Source organism: Triturus cristatus, chromosome 3_1, assembly GCF_964204655.1.
Source record: "Triturus cristatus chromosome 3_1, aTriCri1.1, whole genome shotgun sequence".
In the NCBI taxonomy this organism is placed as follows: Eukaryota; Metazoa; Chordata; class Amphibia; order Caudata; family Salamandridae; genus Triturus; species Triturus cristatus.
In genome coordinates, this window is record NC_140583.1 from 815,869,351 (window position 1) to 815,894,122 (window position 24,772).

The 24,772-nt window shown below is 43.0% G+C and overlaps 1 protein-coding gene across 1 annotated transcript in view; it reads right to left on the reverse strand.

The window, feature by feature from the left end:
- The window catches only part of YBEY (ybeY metalloendoribonuclease), a 64,311-nt gene that overhangs the window by 6,620 nt on the left and 32,919 nt on the right, over positions 1-24,772 (reverse strand). The window lies entirely within an intron of this gene.

Consider the following 24,772-nt stretch of genomic DNA (forward strand, 5'->3'; position numbering starts at 1 on the left):
TACACAGCGCTGTCACGACGGCCATCCGCAGGCACTGGAGGACGGGATCCATAGAGCCCCATAGCTGCTATTATATGGCCCTATCGGCGGGAGTCATCAAGGCAACATCCTGTCTATACAGAGTGCTTTGGGCAGATGGACTACGTCCACTAGAGACACTCCGACTCCAGTGGGAAGAAGACTTAGATACCCCAATCCCTAAGAAGGACAGGGACAATGTCTTGGGCGGAATACCTAACATATCCCGAAACGCGCGTTTCAAACTGATAAACTACTATGTTTTCCACGGAGCCTAGCTGACCTGAGTGAATACATCGATACTTCCAGGTAGAAGAGGCGGCCTGCCCACGATGCGGTGAAGCGCAAGCCCATATTATGCACATGTTTTGGTCCTGCTCCCATCTGAGAGAATACTGGGAAGGGGTGGTACAGCTGGTGAGCGAGGCAATTGATAAGGAGGTCCCCTGCTTACCGGCGCGTTGCTTACTGGAAGGGTTTCCCCATTCAGCTAAAACTAAAGTTACTAGTAAATTTCAGGCAACGTGCAAAATAACTAGAAACTGGAAAACCGCGAGAGGCCCTACCCTACGTAGTGACAACCCCAGAATGCAGTGACTGAGTATACCAGTTATGAAATGGTGCAAATCAATAAATCAATCAGTTATTGTTTTCTACAGCGCACTACTCACCCATTAGGGTCTCAAGGCGCTAAGGGGAGGATGTGGGCAGCTCCGTTGGGCTCATTCGAAGAGCCGTGTCTTGAGGTCTTTCCTGAATTGGTACAGTGTCGGGCTTTGCCAGAGTTAGAGAGGGAGATCGTTCCAGGTCTTGGCTGCAAGGTAGGAGAAGGACCTTCCACCTGATCTTGTCCTGTGTCATGATTGCAGAGAAAGCGGACGGATTGCCGAGATCGGATCCAACATGGCGGCTCGCTATCGCGCATGCTCGACAGCGTCAGGCAAGTAGAAAAGCCTGCCGTCCGGTAGTCTCGAGGCTTCGCGTTCCAGTGTTGCCCCGCAGGCTGTTTCTTGCAACTTTCGGCTTTGTACTCGGATTTTGAACTCCCTACGCCTCACGGCGTTTGCATCTCTGACCTCCGTTTTTTGTTCGGTGTTTGTTGTAACTTAGCTGTTTACCTTCTGTACAGCTCTTTGTTCAGAGCTCTGTTTTTTCCCGGGACATCCTTTGTTTATTGTACGTGAAGTTTCCTACACGCTTGGTACTTTGCAGTACCTCTGGCTCCCTTCGGTTGGGGCTTTCGCGAGTTGTGGTGTGCTCCGCCCGCCTTGCCGGATTTTGTCCCGTGGGCCGGCCGGGCTTAACTACTCTCGCCTCCAGTCCTTGGACCTTTTGCAGACTGGCAAAATCCTTTGCTCCTATCAGTTTACTCCCTTGCTTCTTCCTACGTTGTCACCCCTGAAACAGGTCTTCATCAATGCTCCGTGTATTGAATGGGCTAGGTGAAGAACTCCACCTCTGGACCTGATGTGACCCTGATTCACCGATGGACTCCTCCAGTTTGAATGGACGGTAACATTGCACTGGGTATCAGGGGTATATAGTTGATCTCTTTCTCTGCGCTATCTAATTTCTGCTCCTGTTTTTAGGAACCTTATTCTTAGTAGACGATGGGAGACTCCTCAAAGCCTCTGCGCTTTCCTCAACCCTGTTAACCCTGTGCCTTTCCTGTCTACTTCTTCAGAAAACACTACAACAGTCGTCACTGTTCGGGAGCTAGGTATCCACTACTAGTAGACATTCCATATTCTATTTAGGTGGGTTGGGGGGCTTAAGTAATCACCCTGTCTTTTGTACTCACTCTGTATCTGTACTCTCCTAGATACACGGTTCCACTGACACGCAGATGAGGTGAAGACAGCAGCTCCAGGGATTGTTACCCCTCTTTCCTTGTTTTGTTTCCCTTCTTTCCCCTATTGCCTGTGTACTCTAGGGTTCGATAGAGGCACTAGGTGGTGGTGGAAGGTTGGGACCTTTGCGACAGCCTCTTGGAACTCTGTGGCGCTCCTGCAGAATCTTCTCCCGGTAAGATCTTTACACCTGTAGAAGCGTGTGACGGTGGCTAGGGAGAGGTTGGCTGAGCGGAGGTTTCTCTTGCGGGCGTGGAAGGAGAGGCGGTCGTTAAGGTCCGATGTGGAGGGCCTTGTAGGCATGCATGAGCAACTTGAAAGTTATTCTTCTTTCAATAGGGAGCCAATGGATGTCGCAGAGGTGTTGGGTGATGAGGTTGTGTTGCAGGGATTCTGCTCATGCACAGAACTATGCGCAGGAAACCAGGACCTCAGTGAATTGCGGTGTACCAAAAACTCACTTCAGTACCCAGAACCCCTATCCAACTAGCATCAGTATCTCATTCATTCTCTGTATCATCTCGAAGCTACCAATGATTAGACAACCCAGAACAAGCGACTTAGAGTACTCTCAGGAATGGTGGGAATCAGAAATACCTGTTCGTTATTATTCTCATATCAGTCCACAACAAGAGTAATCCAAGACACAGTAAAGTTTAAAATGTTTATTTTATAAACTACGTGTCCTAAGATGCAGTACTTTGGCTAACATAAGCAGACAAATGATTAAGAATAAAACCATCAGCATTGTTATAATACCATAGAAAATGAAGGGAGAAATCATATTACAAATGATAGTGGGAATACAACCACCCTCCCTTCAATAGTAAGCTAGTATTATTAAACTAATAGAAGGTCTCTAGGTTTGAATGGGAAACCCCATACCGTAAATATCAGCTTAGGTGAATCACATCACAGGATCAGCTTTGCTCTGTGTCTGGAAAAGGTCTTCTTCAAAGTGTGTATCTTATGCATGCAAACTGCAATATTAAAGGCGCTCGAGTTTCAGATATTTGTGCATGTTATGGCTATAGCGTGGGCCGATCAACATGAATTCAAAAGCATACATTGTTTGTTGGCCCTGACTTATGCTGTACACAATGTTCAGACCAAGGTGGCGGTGCACGTCTAGGGATGTGAACAACAGACCGTTCTCATGTGAAGAAAAAGCAAGCAAGCAGTTTTCATATAATAACATCTATCTACAGTGTCGTGTGCAAAAGCAGCATAAGTGGCAAGATGGCGTTTTAATTTCTAAGACGCTTATGCTAACATAGCAATGTGTGGACCTGTAGTTCCGCCTCCACTACAGTTGTGCCGTGGGATATTGAGGATTAGTCTGGCTACAGCGTTCTGGAGTTTGCAGAGGAGTTTTTTGTTGATTCCGGCATAGAGGGCATTGCCGCAGTCCAGTCTGCTGGTGAAGAGGGCTTGAGTGACAGTTTTCCTGGCGTCGGAACGGATCCACTTGAATGTTTTACGTTATATGCGTAGGGTGTTGAAGCATGCGGTGGAGACGGCATTGATCTGGCGATTCATAGTGAGCAATAAGTCCAGTATGATGCTGAGGTTACGTGCATGGTCTGTCGCAGTAGGTGGGTTTCCGAGGGCGGGGGTCACCAGGTGTCATTCCATGCAGAGGGGGTGGAGCTGAGGACGAGGACTTCTGTTTACTCCGAGTTGAGTTTCAGGCAGATGTTCTTCATCCAGGTTGCTACGGCTTTCATCCCTTCTTGAATGTTGTGCCTGGTGATGTCGGGTTCCTTGGTGAGGGACAGTATGAGCTGGGTGTCATTGGTGTAGGAGACAATGTTGAGCCTGTTGAAGAGGGTGGGGGTGAGGGAGGATCCTTGGGGTACCCCGCATCTGATGTCTGTCGGCTTTGAGAGGAAGGACAGGAGTCTTATTCTCTGTGTTCCGCCTGTAACAAATGAGCGTAACCAGTTTAGGGCCTTTTCTTGGATGCCAGCACCATGGGGTCTGGTGGCTAGTGTGCGGTGGGAGATGGTGTTGAAGGCTGCTGGTAGGCCCAGGAGGATGAGGGCTGCCGTTTAGCCTTGGTGGAGGAGGGCGCTTATGTCTTCTGTGGCGGTCTCTGGAGGGCGGTCTCAGTGCTGTGGTTACTGGGGAATCCAGATTGAGAGGTGTCTAGGACGTTGTTGGCTTCGATGAAGTGTGCCAGCCGGGTGTTGACGGACTTTTCGATGATAAAAACTGCTTGGTAGGTGGTTCTATAGGGTATTGGCGCTCATGGTGAATACGCAGGTAGGTATACTCTAGTACTGAGTGAGGATTGCGGTGCATAAGGGTAGGGAGAGACACCCTCCTCCCCAACGTGTGGATATCACTGGTAAAACAGAACAGCAGTCCCCTGCACACGCTAACAGTATATCAATTATAACAATAACAGTGTAACAAAAGCTTGAGTCTTTGCTGGAACATGTGCTTCAGTTTATTCACAACAGCCTTAGCCAACACGTGTTTCGTTGTGCGCAGCGACTTTTTCAGGGCTAAGAAACAAACAATAGTACGGAATTGGGAATGAAAGGTATGCAACAATAGCATCCAATATCAGTTTCCCATTGTGACAGACTAACTTTGAAGGATCGTCCACTAGAAACAGGGGTACCCCAATTAGGATAATAAGGAGAGCGAAGGGGAAAATAAGCTCATCAACAACTCAAGAAAAATATGCTCTACCTAAACATATATCAATGGATCAGGAAGATCTCTCTGATTAAATAAACAAATTTGCCACCATAAAGAGAGGAACACACACTCATAGAAGGCATCAGGCAGTTGATAAAGAAGATTTATGATATTTTTATTATTGTTTTTTTTATATAAATCATATAAGATAACGAATTCAATCAGTGGGTTAACACATAGCTCCTAAACAGAAAATGAATGCGCATATGATAATTGATAATACACAATACACATAGTAATCAAAAAGTACTTTGAAGGATCGACTCATGTTGCCTACTCGAGCCTGTAGAAACCCATGCTGTCTTAAATGTGTCATGCTTGTCGCGTTGGTATCAGTCGTAGTAGGGGTTGTTTGGCATAATCACATTTTTAACATTGCCCCACTCAAAAAATGTAGTCTGCTGTACTGTTTTGTTTAAAAGATCATTTGCCAAGGGATCAGACATGCTCTAATTAAAGCGTCAGTGCCCTGGTCTTGCCAATAGCGTGTTCCCCCAACAGGCTTGAGCCCAATATTATCTTTCCAATACTCATAATCCTGCAGTGATAGTTGTGAAATAAATTAATCAGAATAAATTACCTTTGTTTGACTGAGCGTGTTTTTCCTACGGTGGGGGAAGGCTTAAGCTGATAAAAATATGAAACAGGATCTGTACTAACATGACTGAAAAAATAAGAAAACCTTTTCAAATAAGTATCCAAACTACCCACAGGTGGTGTCGAACAGTGTTCCCACTGTGTATAATTAAAAACAGCATGTGGGGTATTAGCTGTGTAAAAACGGATGGGAGTAATGTTGATAACAAAACATTTTACAATAATTTGCAGAATTCAAATATAAATATTCATTTTCAAATACTGAGTATGATTCTAATTCAGACAGCATATTAGGAACAGTCACAACATCCCATTCATCTGAAATGGAACCTGAGGTAATGATGTCATCCATAGCAACGTTAATTACATACAGAATCTGCAATGTTTCTGTGTGACCAAAAATATCATAGGGAACTTTATCCCATACAATACCATACCATCATGGACAGGGAATGCAGTAATGGTCATGGTCATAATCCGCTTTATTCGATTGTCTTGAAAGAAACCATAAAATCATATCATACAAAATAATTTCATAAGGATAAAATAATGGACAAATAAATGTTCGAAAAAGTGGACTGTGAAACGTTGTTACTGCGCGATCAAATTTTTTCTTAACTGCATCACAATGTAGTGTTCACGAGACAAGCCTCTCCGGACCTTATATGAAAACGAATGCGGAGTAAGTACATCATCTACCAGTTCTAGAGCAATACAATTAGGGAGAGAGTGTCCATTTAACAGGAGAAAGAAGACTGTATCAAATCCAATCCAAAGGATGAGAAGAAATAGTGAAAGAAAACAATAGGACCAAGGAGGAATCCGATATGTCTTTGTCAGCTAAAGGAATAGTCCACGCACACCACACAAGGAGGTATGTGAAGAGTCTGAAGAAAAATCATCAATGTTGATGAAATAACTGGAGGCAGTCTGAGTAAAACCAGGGACCTCTTCACGCGAAGGAGAGCAGTAGATGCCTCCAAAGACAGTTGATAATATGCAACGTCACTGCAAGGAGCCGCAGTAGAAAAGGCAAAGCCACTTTAGAAACACAACTTGTGTTTTCATAATCAATGTGCATGATCGAAAGCTCAACATCTGGAGATCCCAGCCAAGGAGTAGCACGATCAGGACTACCTATTGCATGTAGGGGGTATTTCCTGCTGGGTACGAAGAGGTGACAATTAACTACCCAGATACACTCATTGCCTACTTCAGAGAACTGACCAGATGGTGTAACTTGATTAAATCAATCAAAACTTGACGTTTTTGTTTACAATCAGCAATTGGTGGCAAAATCACAGTTTGAGTAACTTCAATGGCAAGGACAGGCACCGGTGCATAAAAGGACAGGCCAAACTCTTTATCTGCAATCCTCTCTTGGACTAGATCTGCAACTTTAGAAAACCAGCCAGAAACTCCTGGCTGTACTTTAACTTTGTCAGTGGAAGACTGTTTAGAATTTAAATTTGAGTGTTCGTCTTAGAAGTCTTGTAATACCTGTAAGACAGTGAAACGTTCATTGATATCAAAGGGTGCACTCTCTGCCAGCGCGCCAGTTATCAAGATCTAGCACAAACGTTGGAATCCCAAACAAAAATTCATACGGGGAATGACCACCCAACATTTGTCTAGGTGGATTATTTAAAGCTCTCTGTACACCATACAGGTGATGAATTCAACTACGACTTGAACCTAATACTGTAGCTGTAAAGGACTGCATTGAGTTGCAGTTCTTCTGTTCCACTATTGAATTTACCTCAGGATGATAGAGGGTGGAATAATGCACAACACCCAGGGTACCCATATTATCCCGGTATGCCTTAGAGGTGAAAGCCAGGTCCTGGTCCAAGTGGAATGTTGCCACTGCATATGTACCGATAAAGACTTGCAAATCTTTAATAACATTTAGGCGTCAGCCGATTGCTGTGGCCACACCCATAGAAATCGAGTTCAAGAATCTAGGGTCACTAAGATATATTTGTAGGCACCATATGTATGAGTGGTCCGCAGTGATCTAAATAGACACATTGTAATGGCTTATTTGAAACTACAAGTGGTGTCTGCAGTGGGCGTGCAACATTTTCTAGTCTGCTGATAAAGACCCTGCCACTAGTTTTGTTTCTGTAACAAAGAAACAATAGCTGGCACACCTGCATGGGCAGACACCAAACCCTCACGAGCTGCTATTATTAACTCTAAACTGTGCTCCCGGTTGGGTATCACCCAAGCACCCACCCTGGGAATGCAGGCAAAGGCAACATTTTGAGGACTCAAAAGATAGGAGTTTTTGGCTGAGTAGCCTCTGGGTAAGGGCTCGCCACTAGCCTAGGCAGTGACTGCAGCCATTATGTCATCATCTAGTCTCGTATGTGAATGAGTAATCACAGCCACTAACACAGTCTGAACAGCCGCTGTGGCAGATTAATCAGCCACCAAATTCTCTGCAACGTGTACACTAACATACTAATGACTCAATGTGTGATTCACGAGTCCGTGGCAAACCATCTTTCAGAGCCGCCACTTTCCCCCAAAGAGGGTTTTGCTCAATAGCATTTCCTTTAGAATCTCTGAATCCATTGAAATGCAAATTGGGTAAATTAATGTTAAAGGCCTGGATGCAGTAATAGGAATTGCACACTATAAGTGTGGGGAATTCTGAATCTGTATTCTACAAAGCCAGAAACAAAGCTTTCAATTCAACAAGCTGAGCTGTACAGTCGCCAAGAGTTTCTGTATATGTCCATGGTGCCTGAAAAACTCCATTCTTCATGACACCGTTGATTGCAGCACACACAGTTGAGTACTTGTACAGTATAGATTATGAAGGCATACACTAGACATGGTTTATTACTGTTTATACTGGAGATATACCTGTGTTCTCAAATTAGGGTTGAAAATATAGTCTACATCAGTAGTTGTCAAGGAAAAGGTGCACTGGATCGATCTTGGATGTAAGGCTTTTGCATTTGGAACGCTGGCCTTGGTGACAGCCGCTAGGGCCGGAACAGAAGACACCACAATTATACGTCTCTCCTGTACCATTGGACATTCCTTCAGTACAGTTGTCTGAACTGCAGTCAAAATGTTTTAAGTGGAAGCAAAGTGTATTTCACATTGGAATAAAAATGTGATTTATATGCAATAAGCACTGTTTCTCATTTATTAAATAAAACATATGTATAACCACTAGAACGCGCAATTACGCAGATCACCAAATTAGTAGAGTTAACACATGTATGTAAATGTTTAGATTCAAGCATTTTAGCCTGGAAATTCTAGAGAATACAATTATGTTCAACGGTCCAATCTTTATCAGAAAATGTAGGACTAATTAAATTTTTACAACAGTCTTACCTGTTGTGCATAATCTGGTATATATGTTCAACCAAAATTCAGAAATCCTAAAAGCGACTGAAGCATTTTTAAGGTATTTAGTGATTGCAATAGAGCACATTTCTCTAAGAAATGTGGTGCCAAACTTTTGCCTCATTCGATAACTCATATCCTAAAACAGGACACTGAGAAAGGCAATTTAAGATTTTTTTAAATTAAATTTATAGCCATATTTAACGAATCTTAGAATAATTTGATACACTCTGGCTAAATGCATGTTTAAATCATCGTCCATGATGTAAATGTGATCAACCTAAGACAATGCTTTAGAGTCAATTTCTTGTAAGATGGACATCACTCGGGCAACAAACAGACCTGGACTGTTCTCCTTTCAGCCCTATGGGAGTCAACAGAATCGTTGTTGTGCTCCCAACGTGGAGAAAGGAGCCACATTCCACCATTCTGAGGCTACACTGAGGCAGAAAAAAAACATTGGAAATGTCCAATGTAGGTATGTATTTTTTTTACGAACTATATTTTTTATCAAGCCCGTGCTGTAGGAACTCTGTACAACAAAATTCAGTGTGAAACTGTTTAGAAGACTATAGGATAAAAATTATCATTTTTTACCACTGGAAATAATGGATTATTCATTGTGTGGACACAAGGCTCAATCACACTTTGATATTCTAATTTTAATAGGATATTGTGGGCTGGACCTTATAGGTATAACGTGATATGGTGATTCTTTATCCCAACTCGCTTGATTGCGATATAAAGCTGCTGATCTGGAGTTCTAACCTGTATATATTCATCAGTGAGTCTTACCACCAGAAAACCTTGAAGAGTCTGGCGAACTTTCGGGACCTCGCCCACGTCTAATTCCGAAGTAGAGTTCTGAGAATTTGTAGCATTTTTTGTGGAAATTCCCACCAACTTTTTCTTTTAAAATTGTGCTTTTTGTTATGGAAGTTTATCTTCCTTTTTTATACTGACGCCAGAGGAGCACTGTGAGTCAGTCTTTGGGTTCACATATTCCTGGCCTTGACCCACCACTCTGTACGCTTGTCTGTAAAGTCCTCCACAGAACGAGAAGGACGCGTATCGGAATGCTGATACTGATCAGTATTTTTAATTTTTATTATGGTCATGTAAATTGTACCGCTTTTCGGAAGACTCCAGTTGCGGAGATTCAGTCTGCATTTAGTTCTTCATGTTTATCCCAGCATTTTTTAGAAGACTCAGGTGTCTGCTTGGCATTATTGGCTTCTAGCTTGCCTCTAACTTGTGGAATATTTGCCATGGTTTCCAAACTACCTTGAACTTAAAGCAGTATAGGTTTCAGAAAGATAAGTGTATGGACAGGCCTATCAACTCCCCTTTTCACAGAGTTTAAAATGGCGAGACGGGTCAGTTGGCTAGGGAGCTCGAAAAAAAACATCTTTAGGAGGCGACTGTGTAGTGTTATCATTCGGGTCACCAGATCTGGTCCAAGCAATACTTGAGAGGGCGGGTAACTGGTTCGTAGAGAAAACAGGGATTAGTATCCTATCTCTTGGTTACTTCTATAAACCACCTGGTCTTATACCATACACACAAGGGGACGCCTTAGGGGGTGGGCGGCGACAGCATAGATATGCCATCCCTGTGAATAATCACTTTGAGGTTTTCAACCCCATTGATGACAATGATTGACTACCCATGTTGGACGGAGGATCAGTTATGGATATAAGTACTGTAAGGGATAATGTGGAGGAACAATACTGAAGGACAGCCTAGAAGTCCAGGAGATCCGCGATCCCACACCCTCTAATATGTTAATTGCAAAGGTATTCCCCGAGAAATGTCCTACTGGCAGCTTTTATATGGGGCAAACGCACAATAGTAGCACCGATCCCAAAGCACCCATTGCAGCCCACTTGAATATTGATAACGAACCAACCCATGGACCCCAGGATAGCAGCCACATTGTTGAACCAATTATAAGTAATCTACATTTGACTACAAATATTGACGATTTATTCAATAACACTCATAGTAAAGCTAAGATTACGTCCTCGTTGCAACATCACGTAAGATCACGCCCGATTGACCCAACCAGTGCTAATGATTCCTCTTATTGTATAGATATCCATGGGTGTGTACCCGCAAACATAAATAAGGTAAATAATAAAAGTATTGTTTAACAACAATACTATCATGGAACCTGGTGGGTATCCACTCTAAACTCCAAGACCCAGATTAGTTTTGCTATATAGGGAAAAATTATATCTGTGTCTTTCAAGAGACCTGGGCTGTAGGGAGGGTACATATAAATGGATATACCACTTATAATGTGGAAGCTAACCCGTCCAAGTTAACGGGTAGGGCTAGTGGTTGGCAGCTAATTCTTGTAAAAAATTCCTTAGCTTGCAAGTATGAGCATTTACCAATTAATTCCCAAGATATTATGGGGATCCAGCTTGTCTTTCTGACCGGCTTAATCTTGACTGTGTTTAATGTTTATGCCAGGTCAGAACCAGCTAGCAGCGAATCTCCTGTACTCTCGCTGCTAAATGATTTGGTTGGAGTATACCAAACTAACTCCAAAATTATAGTCGCAGGGGATTTTAATGCTGCATTTGAACCATCTATCCTACTGAGTGCTCTGCTCGAGAAAGAGGATGAGCTTTGGGGTGTCCCTAATCTGGTTGCTGGCGAACAAGGCCAACGCCTAACAAATGTTTCCTTGCAGATTGCTTCTTTAATCACAGGAAGGAGCTTGAGGGCATGTAACGGGAGAACAGGATCTGATTTAGGGAGGAAGGCTACCTTCAAAAGGGGTGCCTACACTAGTATTATTGACTACATATTCGTAGATGTTAGGGTTTGGTCTCTGGTAGAAGATATGAGTATTGAACAACGGGATGACAGCGATCACAATCCTTTACTATTAACAATGACGGCTACGAACCTCGATAGGAATTTCCCTAGTCAGTTATATACTAGAATATATAAGCCCTTCGTTTTGTTTTTAACTAACTTGTGCAGTGGCGTGGGAACCACACAACAACCAGAATTAACGCATATAGTGACGGTGCATCACACATTTTTTGAAGTCTTAAAAACTGTTTTTAGTAGAAATAGCTCTGGCAGATGCCCCCTTGCGTAGGGGAAAATAAGTGGTTTAACAACGAATGCAAGAGAGCCAAGAAGGCTCTGCAATTTGCAGTTAGAGAACGCTCTGGAACCAAAGTAATTTTCGCCTGCAACAGTTATAAAGCAGCGATAAACAAAGCCAAGCGAGTCGCTGCCGACAAAAACTGGCAAGATTTGGTCCCAGCTGCTCAAAGCAGGGCCATTTTTGGCATATTGTTTCAAAGGGGAGCACAGAGAATGTTCCCACTCTTAGCTATCATTTTCAGCCGGAGGCTTGGGTGAACCATTTTTCCAAACTCTACTCTAGATTAGAGGACCAGGGCAATTCAGACACCAACAGGGCTGAACTCAGCCCAGCTACCATCGCCCTTGTGGCGAATGCAAACAACCCAGCACTGGCTTTTACCCTAGAGGACACCCTGCCAGCGATTAGCAGATTAAAGGCAGGCAAAGCCCATAGCCCTGATTCGATACCGGGCGATTTATATAAATCAGAACCAATGATATGGGCTCTGTACATAAATCTCTTGTCTAATTGTATTGCGGTTGGTGGGGACATCCCAGAAACCTGGAGGGGATCGGTGATAATTACCATCTATAAAAAGTGTGATGCTGCTATCCCCTCCAATTACAGACCCATTAGCTTGATAGACAACCTAGGCAAGTCTTAGATAAACTACAATGCTGGATGGATGACCACATGATATTGTCTACTTACCAGGCGGCCTTTCGATCCAAAGTAAACACGAGTGACCAAGCTTTCAGATTCATTTTATTAACCTGGAAATATGTGCTACTCAGGAAACAGAAGCTTTATGTAGTATTCTTGTATCTGCGAGCAGCATTTGATCTAGTACCACGCTGTGAGAAGTTGGCCTGATGTATGATGTCACTAGTTCTAGTGTACACCTTATATCAGTCCAAATACCCTTATGGTGATTGGTTGTAAAGTCAACCTTATAGACCAGCTATCCTAGTGGTAGCATGGACAAGAGCAGTCTTAGGCTAAACTCTGAATGGCATGTGAAGCCAGCTGTGATACCATATATAATCCCTTGAATACCAAATGAAAGGACACCACAACAGATATATATATAAAATAAAGTGTATTTATTCTAGTCAAACCCTCAGCACTCTTTATGAGATTAGAGGTAAGTACAACACAGTCTTATTTAAGCATACATTAAGTCACACAGGTAAGTAATACAGTTAGGCCCTAGGGGCCACGCAAACCATATACTAAGTAAGTGGTATAAGGACCACTGTCACGGAAATAGGATAGGCCTAGGCCTAGGGAATCGCTGGGGCTACACTACACTAGCAACAGTTAGGAAGTGGGAAGCCCACGGGATTCAGGTGCAGAGTGGAAACACTCACGCGTAATGCGTAAAAGTCGATAGAAATAGTAGTTGTTAGCAATTAACAGTTTAAGGACACTTCTAAAGCAGCTAGAGAGTCGAGACTCGGAAACTAGACCCTAGGATAGTCACTACCCTTGTGAGCACCGAAGTACCCAAGTTACCTAGCCCACGGGCTGCGGGTGCATAGGTGTGAACTTGCGTTGGGTTTCGTCGTGGACTTCTATGGATGCCTGAAGGAAAGTTGCTGACAGGCAGTCAGTGAAGAGTGTCCGGTGGATCCCAAGGCTGGGATCAAGAAGAGAGGAGACCTGCAAGCAGAAGGGACAGAGTCAAGGTCACTAGCCAGTGACCACGTGGAACCAGGAAGGAACCAGGCGATGTCGTGAAGATTGCAGGTGAAGGTGAAGCTTGTCGCTGCAGCCACGAGGACCAGGGAACGTCGAGGACGACCAGGACCAGGAGGCGAGCTGTCCCACAAAGGCTCTTGCTGTCGGCGGCGTCGAAGTTGGACTAGGAGTCACCAAGCCTTGGCAAGCGGAACCCACGAAGAACGGAGGACTTGCTTCTGGTGCAGACCAGGAAGGTCTGGGGTGCTTCTCTTTTGCAAAGAAGCGGGAGCCAGTCTGGAGGAGCCAAACCAGCAGTGAAGATTTCAGGGTGCGTCGTCACAAAGGCCACTAGCCAACGGGCAAGCAACCGGACAGACGCGGCAAGCAGGAAAATGCAGAAGGGCCCCACGCAGGACTCGTGGAGTGTGGGGGGCTGATCTTCGGTGCAGATGGTGCTTGGGGTTGGGGCTTCTCAATCCCCGGTGCACAACTTCGAGGGTGCCTCAGAAGCTGCGCTTGAAGATACTAGCCACTTTTCCCAGGTAGCCGGTCCCACGTCTCTCGTCGCCTCCACGGATCTCAGCTCGGCTGTGGATGTGGATCAGGGTCGGAGAAGTCTGGAAGTCAAGGCTCTGGTCGGGCTCTGCAGTCGGTCCCTCGTAGAACTTCAGCAAAGCAAAGGGTAGTCTCTTGATGGTGCCCGTTTGCACAGGGTAGCCACTCCTTGGCCACAAGGGAGATTGTTCAGTCTTCTTCTTTCGTCGAATGTCGAAGGTCCAGAGTTTCTGTTCAAGTTGCAGGTTCAGGATAATCTAATCTCCTGGGGCCCAGCTACCACTCTTATACTAATCTGGGGGGCTGGGTTACCTGCTAGGTCACGCCTTATGGGTGGGACCTGGGAGGGGGGTGGTTACTCCCCCTTCCCTTTGTCCAGTTTCGCGCCAGGACTGGGGCTGGAGTGCCCCAGCACCGGTTTGAACTGGACTATGCATGGGACACCTTGTGTGCCCCAGGCATGTCTAATTCCTTTCAGCCCTCCCTGCCCCAATACACTAAAGTCTGTCTGTGGAGGTGCTAGCACCTCCCCAAGCAGGAAACCTATTGTCCAAGCCTCCCTTGCCGGGATCACTCCCAGCAGCAGGAGGTCAGACTTGTGTCTGTGGCAGCAGCATCCATTTTGTGATGCTGAGGCTTTGGTTAGAGTTAAACAGCAAAGTAGGGTTTTAACATGTCTCTCCCTCTAGAAGGGGGGAATAATATCCTCATCACCAGAAATGGTATGGGGGTATTATTCCAAAGTGTTAGACACCTTACACGACATGTTTTGATAAAGCCAAACCATAGTTACCATAACCGTTTAAGATTATAAGGCACTTTAAGAGTATATGGTAGGCTATATCATAGAACAGCTATAAGGACATGGTTCCGAAAGCTGCAGACAGGCTCAGCTCATGCTAGAGCACCATCTCACATGTTACCAAGCACTCTGCCTCCAGGATTGTTAAGGCCTGCCATAGGAGTGGCTGATAGGTACACATGTGTCTATATATAAGGTAGGTATAGGAATACTACACCTAAGCAAGGGGTGATTACACGACCTTGCCCCAGCTGAGTGATCAGCCAGTTGTGTCTGATTGGAAGGCCAGACCAGGGGTGGCATAATACATGCTGCAGCCCCTGGGAGGCCTAGGGTACACCTATGCCCTGGGTACCTAGGGTACACTGTACAGGGTCCAATAAGGTGATCCTTACCAATTGGTTATGTACCTAGGGTACATGGAGTCCATTTTAAAGAGAGAGCAGACAGCCTGAGACCCTGAATGGCAGGATCTCAGGCCAACTAAGTCGAAAAACCAGCTAGACACTAGGCAAAAAGTTGGGGGTAACCATAGTCAGATATCCACCTTCCTACACACGCGACTTGCTCTGGAAGATCATGCTCGACCTAGGTGCTCCTGCGGATTTGGTAGCAGTGATAGCCCGCCTTCACATGGATAAATATGCCCAGGTTAGGTGGGGGAATAATGGCTAACTATCAGAGAAGATACAGATACAGCGAGGCTTGCGACAGGGGTGCGTTCTTGCCCCCACGCTGTTTTCCCTGTTTATAAATGATGTGGCGATTCGCCTAATGGCTTGTAGGAATGATGCACCCTCCCTGAATGGCGAGAAAGTCCATATTCTGCTCTTTGCAGATGACTCCCTACTCATATCTAAAACACCCATGGGCCTGCAAATACTTCTGGAGGGATTTCTAGAATTTTGTAAGGACAGGAGATTAGAATTTAACACCTCTTAGACTAAATACATGGTGTTTGGAAAAGTACGGGGTGGTCTACAGGAGATTAAAATTACGCATGAACCCCTTGAACGAGTAAACATTTTTGACTACCTAGGAATAGGACTGAATGAATTACTTAAATGGTAATATCAGTTAAACAAGACTTATCTAACTCTATGCCAAAGATCCAAATCCATACTAAGATTTCATAAACAATCTTACACCCAACCCCTCTCCCCAGCTCTGGAAATTTACCGTGCAAAAGCCCAAAGTGGAGCCCTGTACGGGGCTGAGATCTGGGGCTACACTACTGTTAACAAGCTAACGACTTGTAAAAACATCTTTGTTAGGTCCCTTATTTCTGCACCTATCACAACTTCTCTAATTCCCCTTTTTTTTTACGTCGAGTTGAAGAAAATTGGTGATTCGGCTGCTCTGAAACCCTTAACCTACTGGTTGCGCTTATGGATAACCCCCCAAATTACTGACTATCGAGACTCTCTATGGGAGGTTATGATGATCAATGGTGCATCAAAACTACCATGGTTTAAGCATATCGCAGATTGGTGCAAGCTAATGAACATGATGGATTTGTGGGAACATCCGGATAGGGCTACAAGAGAGGATCTATTGAGATTAAAAGTCAGATACTGGGAGGTGGTGGGAGATCACTACACTAATAATTTGTCTAGTGGTCAGTTATCATCCACATTTTTAGTAATAAAATCATGTCCGCAATTCGAACCTTTTTTGGACCAAATTTCGCCCCCCCTCGCAAAAAGCTTATACGTTAGATTCAGATATGGCAATTTGCTCCTAAAATTTCCTAGAAAGGAAGAGGTTGGCTTACTACTAGATTCATGTCCTGCCTGCACTAATGTCAAGGAAACAGAAGAACATGTTTTATTTTTTGGTCCTAGGTACCATCTGTCACGCAGGAGGTGGCTAAGAACAATCTGCCTCAATTTAGAAGCTAGGCAGCATCAGATTGCGTATAGAATCTTAAAAGCGGATGTATCTGAGCCGATAGTTTTTGCTGTTAGCCGTTTTCTATTTGCCTTCTGGACAATCCAACAGAAGCTTTTATTACAGATTGCACCGTAATATAAACAGTTTTCATGTCAAATATGCACTTTATGTATTGTGGATTACAGGATTGCTCCCCCTTTATTTTTTTGGGTTTTGCACGCTGTACGGTTTATAGTAGGAAGCATGCCTTACAGCTGTTATTCAATGAATTTTGATGCATGCTTGGCTGGTCATTTTTATGTCCCTCCTTTTAATAGCAATTGGATATGGATTTGTTTTTACATTCTTTTTAAATTGTAAATGGACATGTTTAATCTTTTGTATACTTTGATGATTTTGTGCAAATAACCGAATAAAGTTATTTGATGATGAGATTTCAGAAATTATTTTAGGCAGCTCGCATTCCTGATCTACAGCAGGAACTGAACTAAAGATAGCCGTTGACGTGTAGCCAAAGAAGCTGCCTCCCTTCAAATATTACTTAAAATAATTGAGGACACTGTGGAAAAGTTGCCAATTAGTTCCATCCCCAAATCTAGGGTAGGGGTTGCTCCATGCTTATTCTGAATCTGTTTAAGAACTTCAGGAAAAACAGCAATTGATGAAGAGTGTAGATGCAAGCAAATACAGTACCACACGTATTACACTCCTCAACTCGGGGAAGCATACTAAGTGAGAGACACATAGTAAGAATTCTAACTTTATCTTTGGGTACTATATGGGGGAAAACTGCCTGAAGCGGATTTGTTTTTTGTGCTATCGAAAATGCAATCTCATTACATTTAGCTGGGATCTTACCCATAATAGCATTAATGGTAACCGGACTAATTGCAGGCACTATTAACTGTGCTGGTCCAGAATGAGGAACCCTTGCTGGGGCAGTATTTAGTGCACACATTTTGTACTGCATCAGACGTTGATGCAGCCTTATCAAATGATTTTAGAGCTTAAGTGTATCTGGCTGTGTTAAGTTATTTGCATGCGTAAATGGAGTAAAACATGCTAAGACCACCCAGGTCACCCCATCGTTACTGAAAGGGTCCAGTCTTTCAGTCCGATGGGTATGTGGGGGGGCACCTTGGAAACAATTGTGACGTTCCTGGAATGTTAACGGTATTTCTAAATAGTCATACAGTCTATATGCACCTGGAACAGCAGCCTCAGTATATGTGTGAAATGTCAGTGAATTTGCATCAATTGCAGGAAATGTAACTCAGAAATAAACAATTTCACATCTATACGCTTCATGAGCCTAAACCACGAAGGTAAAATCTCCACGGCCATTGGCGAGCACATATCTAAATGAATAGTTACTGCTGGTCCACAATTAACAGCAATATTCACTGTTTGCCCTGCTATATTAATGAATGGAATTCAAAGAAAGACCAAGCTTGATCAACCTACAAAAATAAATAGGTGCTACCTATTAAACCTGATGAGGATAAACACTTATTACCATGGATGTCTCTGTATAAAGGTAATAAAGGACCCTTGGGCAAACTCAATAAAATACTCAGGAGACCAATTAAATGGCGTCATGTTACACGGTTCCTATGGGTTTAGTAGGACTGTGGATTGGGTCAACAAAACTTCATAATATAGGGAGTAAGTCTTATATTATCAGTAAATGTTGGACCGGCTATTTCACAATACCGCATCTAAACTCCTAAACCTCTAGAGTTATAGATGCTATGTGCAACCTCGAACATGACCACCCATATTCCAAAGGAATTAGTGGAAACCGATCTAACCCTTTTGTTTATGACTTTTGCATGCCCAAGGTTTCACAATGAGAAGAGACAATAATACATGTTCAAATGTTTATTGAAAAGATAGAATCCTTGCAGATAAAACATGAACCGCTATTATTAGCAGGTGAGACACATCATTCTTATAAGCATTATTACTATGGTGAAAAAAATGAATAATTAGACCATGTTGATTATTCCTACTACTAGTTCTATCTATTACTAATACCCCTTTCGCTAGCGAGAGCATGGTGGAGTACCCTGCCCAGACCCAGTTGGAATGTTCTAACTCCATAACGTGGTGTGATTTCTCAGGAAGCAGGCCTCAGTTAATTAACAAATGCACTCCGTCTAAGTATGCAAGCCTGTACACATCTGCCTGCGCAGCTATCTTCCTTCTTAGAATGTGTGTCGGGGCCTGCAGAGTTGCATCTCATTCACAGCTCTCCATAGCATCCATGGTAACTCCGGTGTGACGTGCCTCTCGCCTGAATTCAAAATGGACGCTGTTTAGAGAATAAAACACCGACCATATCTCATTCTGCATGAGATAAAGAAAAATAGCTTTACTTAGTGTGGAAGAAAGAGCAATCTCCTATGAGCACAAAGCAGAGCAAGGACATCATGTTCTAGTATGTGCCCCTGGAACTAACAGTGCAGACTATAATAAATGCGTATGTATCATTTTGTTGTGTTAGTAAAAAAAACATGGTCAAACCACCATCATGGAAAGATGCTAAGTAAAAAAGGAAAACTAAAATGAAGACAAAATGTAATCCCATAACAAGTTAAATGAAGACACAGCATTAACATCCAGTGTGAGTCTCTACACTTAGCAATGTATGTGAATACTAGAATTCTTATACCATATACACCGTATAAACTAGATGTACGGCGCTTAAGAATGCTCCTTGACTTGGGCAAGTGTTGGCAAAATAGAGAATGATGATTATGGAATCTCCCTGGAGTGATTTGCTGATGGAAGGAGGAAGAGCACTGTCTTCATAGAAGGTAGGAATGATAGATTTCAATATATTAGAGATCCATCTGTGTCTGGATCGAAGGAGGTCCATTTTGTAGTGAGGCAATTGGGAATGGGTCGAGGTAAGTGGCGAGAGATGTGCCAGAGATGCTGATCTGATATTTTCGATTTTCTGGGAGAAAAAGAGGTTGATAGTGTTGCATTTTTCAACTGAGGCAGGGACTGTGGATACTGGGAGAGGATAGATCCAATGTTTGATGGCCTTGAAGAGGACTTGGCTTTTCTATTTTGCTTCACTGATGACAGTCTAGTAATAACTGGCTTTCATTGTGAAGATGAGGGATTGGAAAATACAGCAGCATGCTTCGAGCTGGGTAAGATCATTCTGAAGTTATGATCTCCATTATTTTTTTCTTGCTCCGTATGGTGCTATTTTTGTGTTAAGATAGTGCAGACAGCTTTGACTTGGGGAATTGGGTTTTTAGTGCGCATTGCACTCAACATGAGTTCTCATAGTTGCATTGTAGCCATCAAGGAGAGTACTGACACATGTGGATGGCAGGAAGTGTATGGGATGGATGTCTTTGACGGAGCAAAAAGTTATTCTGTCTCTTTTTGGTAGTCTTTTATACTCGGGTCGTAGTGTGTTGATGGCGAAAGGGAGGACATGGTGGTCGGTCCAGTCTAGTCTGGCAGTGGATATTAGCAACAGTTAATAGGATGAAGCCTAATGTTTTGCCGTTGAGGTGTTTTCAGACGTGTCTAGGAGGCTTCCATGACGTATTCGTTTTGGAGTTGCAAGGAAGATGGGTGAGTGCAGGGGGGGGGGGTTGAAGCTCATGAGGAATGTGGAGTAGGTATGTTGGACCAAGGCAGATGTAACGAGGTCTGAGATTTCTTCTATGAAGTGATTGTTGAGTCCAGGTGATCTAAAGATCAGATGAAAGGAAGCAGAAGAGGGAAGTGGCAAGAAAACAAATTGAATGACTTAGGAGTGGTAAGAGGCTGCAGGGCCAGGATGTGTTGTGTATGACTGCAAGTACCCTTCCTGTTTTGAGTGAGCGACCCATGCGTAGGATGCTGTAACCATTGGGAGGAGAAAGTCCATGGTGAGCGCGTAGTGGGTGTGAAGCTGGTTTCAGTGATGAAAAGTGCATTTAAGTTGTGATGAGTGGGAATGTCAATGATGTCTGGAGCATGTAAGACTAACACAGTGTACATTGGCGAGCATCAGTAGAATATGCTGTGTTGTGAGGGAAGTGCGTATTGAGTGTGTATTCTAGTGAGCAGTATGTGGATGAAGTTAGATGTACAAGTGAGTGACTGTGTATGTGTTGTCTGCGTCTGAATTTGGGTATGGGATGATGTTATGTGTACAAGGTAAATCATTAGCATGATGGTGCCTCTTCATCACATCAAACCCAGACGGTTGCAGAGAAATTAGCAGATTCTTTATGTGTCTGGTACTCAAGAGTTTAAGTTATGATCTTAGCTCGTCTAAGGTGAATCTGGTGTTTATTCAGGAAGCCAAAAAACAGCTTTACTAGAAAGCAAAATAGGATATATTATGGGAATTAGACATATTCGTACTCTCATATCTTGTTAAATATGATTTTGTTAGTCATTGCAATCAAGTCATGTAAAGCATATTTAAAGCCTTTACAACCTCAGAGGAATATTCCAGATCAATTATATGAGTTGCTAAGTGAAGTGTTTTGAAGGTCACTTTGAAAGAAAATCTGAGGTCAGTGGTTCCTATACTTTTTAGAACCACAATCCACTTTTTAGAACGACAAACGTTCGCGATTCACACACTTTAATGGACACGAGGAGGGGCAGTTTTTGAATAGAACTAAAGCATCGTGTGGTAGAGCACTGTCATTTACAGACAGCAAATTTGCTATTGAGGTGGCCACTAACATTGCACAGATATACGGTTTTGCTGATATAACTATATAGCGTATAAATGATAATGTGTGGAAATCAGATTTCTGTGAATATTTATTATTTGTGCATCACCAAGTAAAGTGTCTTGATTTGCTTTGTTCATTTACAGGTATTAACAATATTGTGTGTTGCAAAAAAAAATGTATCACATTTTCTTTTGGTCCAGCAACATTTTCACATATTTCACTTTAAAAACTCACTTTGCAGTCGGAGTAAACACCAATCCCATAATCAGCAATTTACCAGAAGACAAATAGTCTGTCATTTGATCTCGGATAAACACAGAATTTAAAGGCATGTTTATTTATAGCTCGGACTTTCGCGACCCACCCAAAATCGGCCGGTGACTCACCAGTAGGTCGTGACCCACAGTTTGTCACCAATCAGGAAACCTCTTCCCACTGGAGATAATGTATTAAATATGGTAGCCTAGACGTCTTTTGTTTTCATGGGATCCTTTTCTGCTAGAAAATCAGTTAAGCAAATTGGCGAACAAAAATAAAACTGAACTGGAAGGAGCTAGAAGAGCAACAATGGTGAAGCTGGAGAGTATGCAGAGCCATCTATTCTGAAGTGTCTAAGTATAGTGCCTGAGGCCTTGATTTAGTTTGGTGGCTGGTTTACTCTATCACAAATATGATGGATATCCCGTCTGCCTTACTACAAGTGTATTATATCGTATGGCTCATATAATAAGGTGGATGGGATATCTGTCACGGTTGAGACACTGTAACACATCCAACACACTCTAAATCAGGTTCTCAAAAAGTGCTCCTGTAATGTTCAACAAGAGAATTTCCCAGTAGTGTGACCAGTGGGGGAAGTAGTTAAAAAAAAAATGAGTTGATGAGGTACCTTTCCTTACTGGTGGATGGGACCACATGGCAAGAAAGGAGGATTAGTAGACTGCGATGAAAGAGCTTAAAAACACCGCAAGTTCCTTCATCTTAGAGAAGGATGCTGGAAAATATTTAATACGGGGACATTTGAGACCATAAAAAACAAGGACATAGGAGATCATGGAATCATAAAAACAAGTTACTTACGTGAACACTGTGGTTCTCCAGTATAGTTTATAGATTCACATGCTTGAATCTTCCCTGTCGCCATGGTGGGAGTCCCACGGTAATAGTAAAATAGCAGTACAGACCTCCATAGGAAAGGAGACTTCAATTTAGTAACCTTTCAAACTCACTTTATAACATCCAAAGTTCAGCCAATCAGAGTAGAGACCACCGAGTGTCCTTCCTTTACAAGACCACCATACCTCAGATTTCGAGCACGAGTGTATATAAAACTCAGAGGTATAAAATGGTGAGCCTAATCGGGAAGGAGGGAGGGTCGCATGTGAATCTAAACAAGATATCAATAATGCAGAACTACAGTGTACAGATAAGTAACTTGTTTTTTCTACAGTATTATACCTTTTATAGATTCACATGCTTGGATCTTACTAGTAAGCAGTACACCAAAACGAAGAAGAGAAATGTGGTGGGTAGACGAACTATCCCATCAAGATGTTAAATTACAGACTGTAAACCAAATACAAGATGCAGAAGATCGGGTATATATTTTGCAAAGGTAAAAAGAACAGTAAAAAACAATACAAAGGAAAAGGAGGCTAAAGGCCGCCTGCCTTAAGCAAAGAGGCGTTGTAGTACAGCTTGTCCAACCGCTATATCTGCCTTCTTCTAACCATCAAGGCAGTAATGCTGCGTAAATGTGTGAGCGTTCGCCCACGTTGCTGCCATGCAGATATCAGGTAGAGATACTCCTGCAAACAGGGCTGAGGATGTAGCAACCTTCCTCGCTGAGTGCACTTGCATCTTTGCAGGCAGTGGACAGCCAGCCTTTTCGTGACAGAAAGATATTGATGAATTGACCCAAAAAGCAATACTATTCTGTATCAAGGCTTGTCCTTTTCGGGGTGCAGAGAAAGATACCATTAGTTCTTTGCGGATAAAACTTTAAACAGGGTTCGATGTCCAGTAAATGCAAAGCTTTTTCCGTCGCTGAGGATGGATTGGGAAAGAACGTAGCTAAAACTCCAGGTTTTTTTAGATGATAAGTTGAAGGCACTTTAGGTATGAATGAAGGATTGGTACGTAGGATTACCCTGTCCTGCAGAAATGGAAGATAAGGCTCTTTCATGGAGAATGCCTGGATCTCGCTGATATGTCTTGCTGATTTGATGGTCAAGAGAAATGTAACCCTCCAGGAAAGGATCTTCTACTCACATTTGTAAATAGCCTCGAACGGAGGCCGCATGTGCTGCGACAGCACTGTATTCAGTTGCCAAAGAATTGGAGGAGGTTTAACAGGCGGATAAGATCTAAAAAAGTCCCTTCATAAACTCTTTGATAAGTCTATTGGGCCACAGTGAGGATTGATCCGAAGGTTGTCTATATCTGGAAATGGAAGCAAGATGGACTTTTATGGAAGAATGGAAAAGTCCTGCCTTGGCTAGATGCAGGAGATAAGGCAACACTTGCTCAGGTGTGGAAGAAAAGGAGTGCAATGACCGAGCAGAACACCATGCACAGAATCATCTTCATTTTGCTATGTAACACTTCAACGTGGTGAGGAGCCAAGCCAATAAATGAAGAATGAATTTGTGGATGAAACACTTGGCCTTGTACATGCAGAGAAGATTTTCTTTTGGTGGAAAGGGAAGGACACTCAGTGGTCTCTAATCTCATTGGCTGAACTCTGGATGTTATAAAATGAGGTTGAAAGGTTACTAAATTGATGTTTCTTTTCCTATGAGGTCTATACTAATGTTTCAGTACTGCTATTTTACTATTACTGTGGGACTCCCACCATGAACGGGGAAGATTCAAGCATGTGAATCTATAAAAGATACAATACTGGAAAAAATCAATGATTACTAAGCGATGGGAGAGTATGTAACAAAACCCAGTGTTTTACCGGGTAGATGACCATGCAAAAGAAAACAGGATTTATAGCAGAGAAGGAGATGGGAGAACATGCAGCACAAAATATGGTTATTACAGAGACTGTAGCCATAAAAGAAAAACTTATTAAAAATGTAATTAAGCACAAGGTACACAAATAGAGTTATTGCTGGAAAATGGGGCAACATGCCAAAGATAATGGGAGATTGAGAAGCATAGGAAACAATCAGGATTAATACAGAGAGATGGAAAAACGTCATAACAGCATTAGCGCAGTGGGATGGGATAGAGTGGATGAAACACAATTGTGAGATTACTTAACAGGATTATCACCAGGAGATAGTAGAGTAAGGCAAAAAACAGTTATCTCTGAAGACATTTATACACTAGTGTGGACACAAACACACATCGACTACTACAGAGATAGGTGGCAAAAATGAAAGAGATGTTATTATTCAAGACTCATGACCCCCTGCAAGCACAAAGGTAGTAAAAAAGAGAGGAACATTTGCTAGAAAGATACATAATTTAC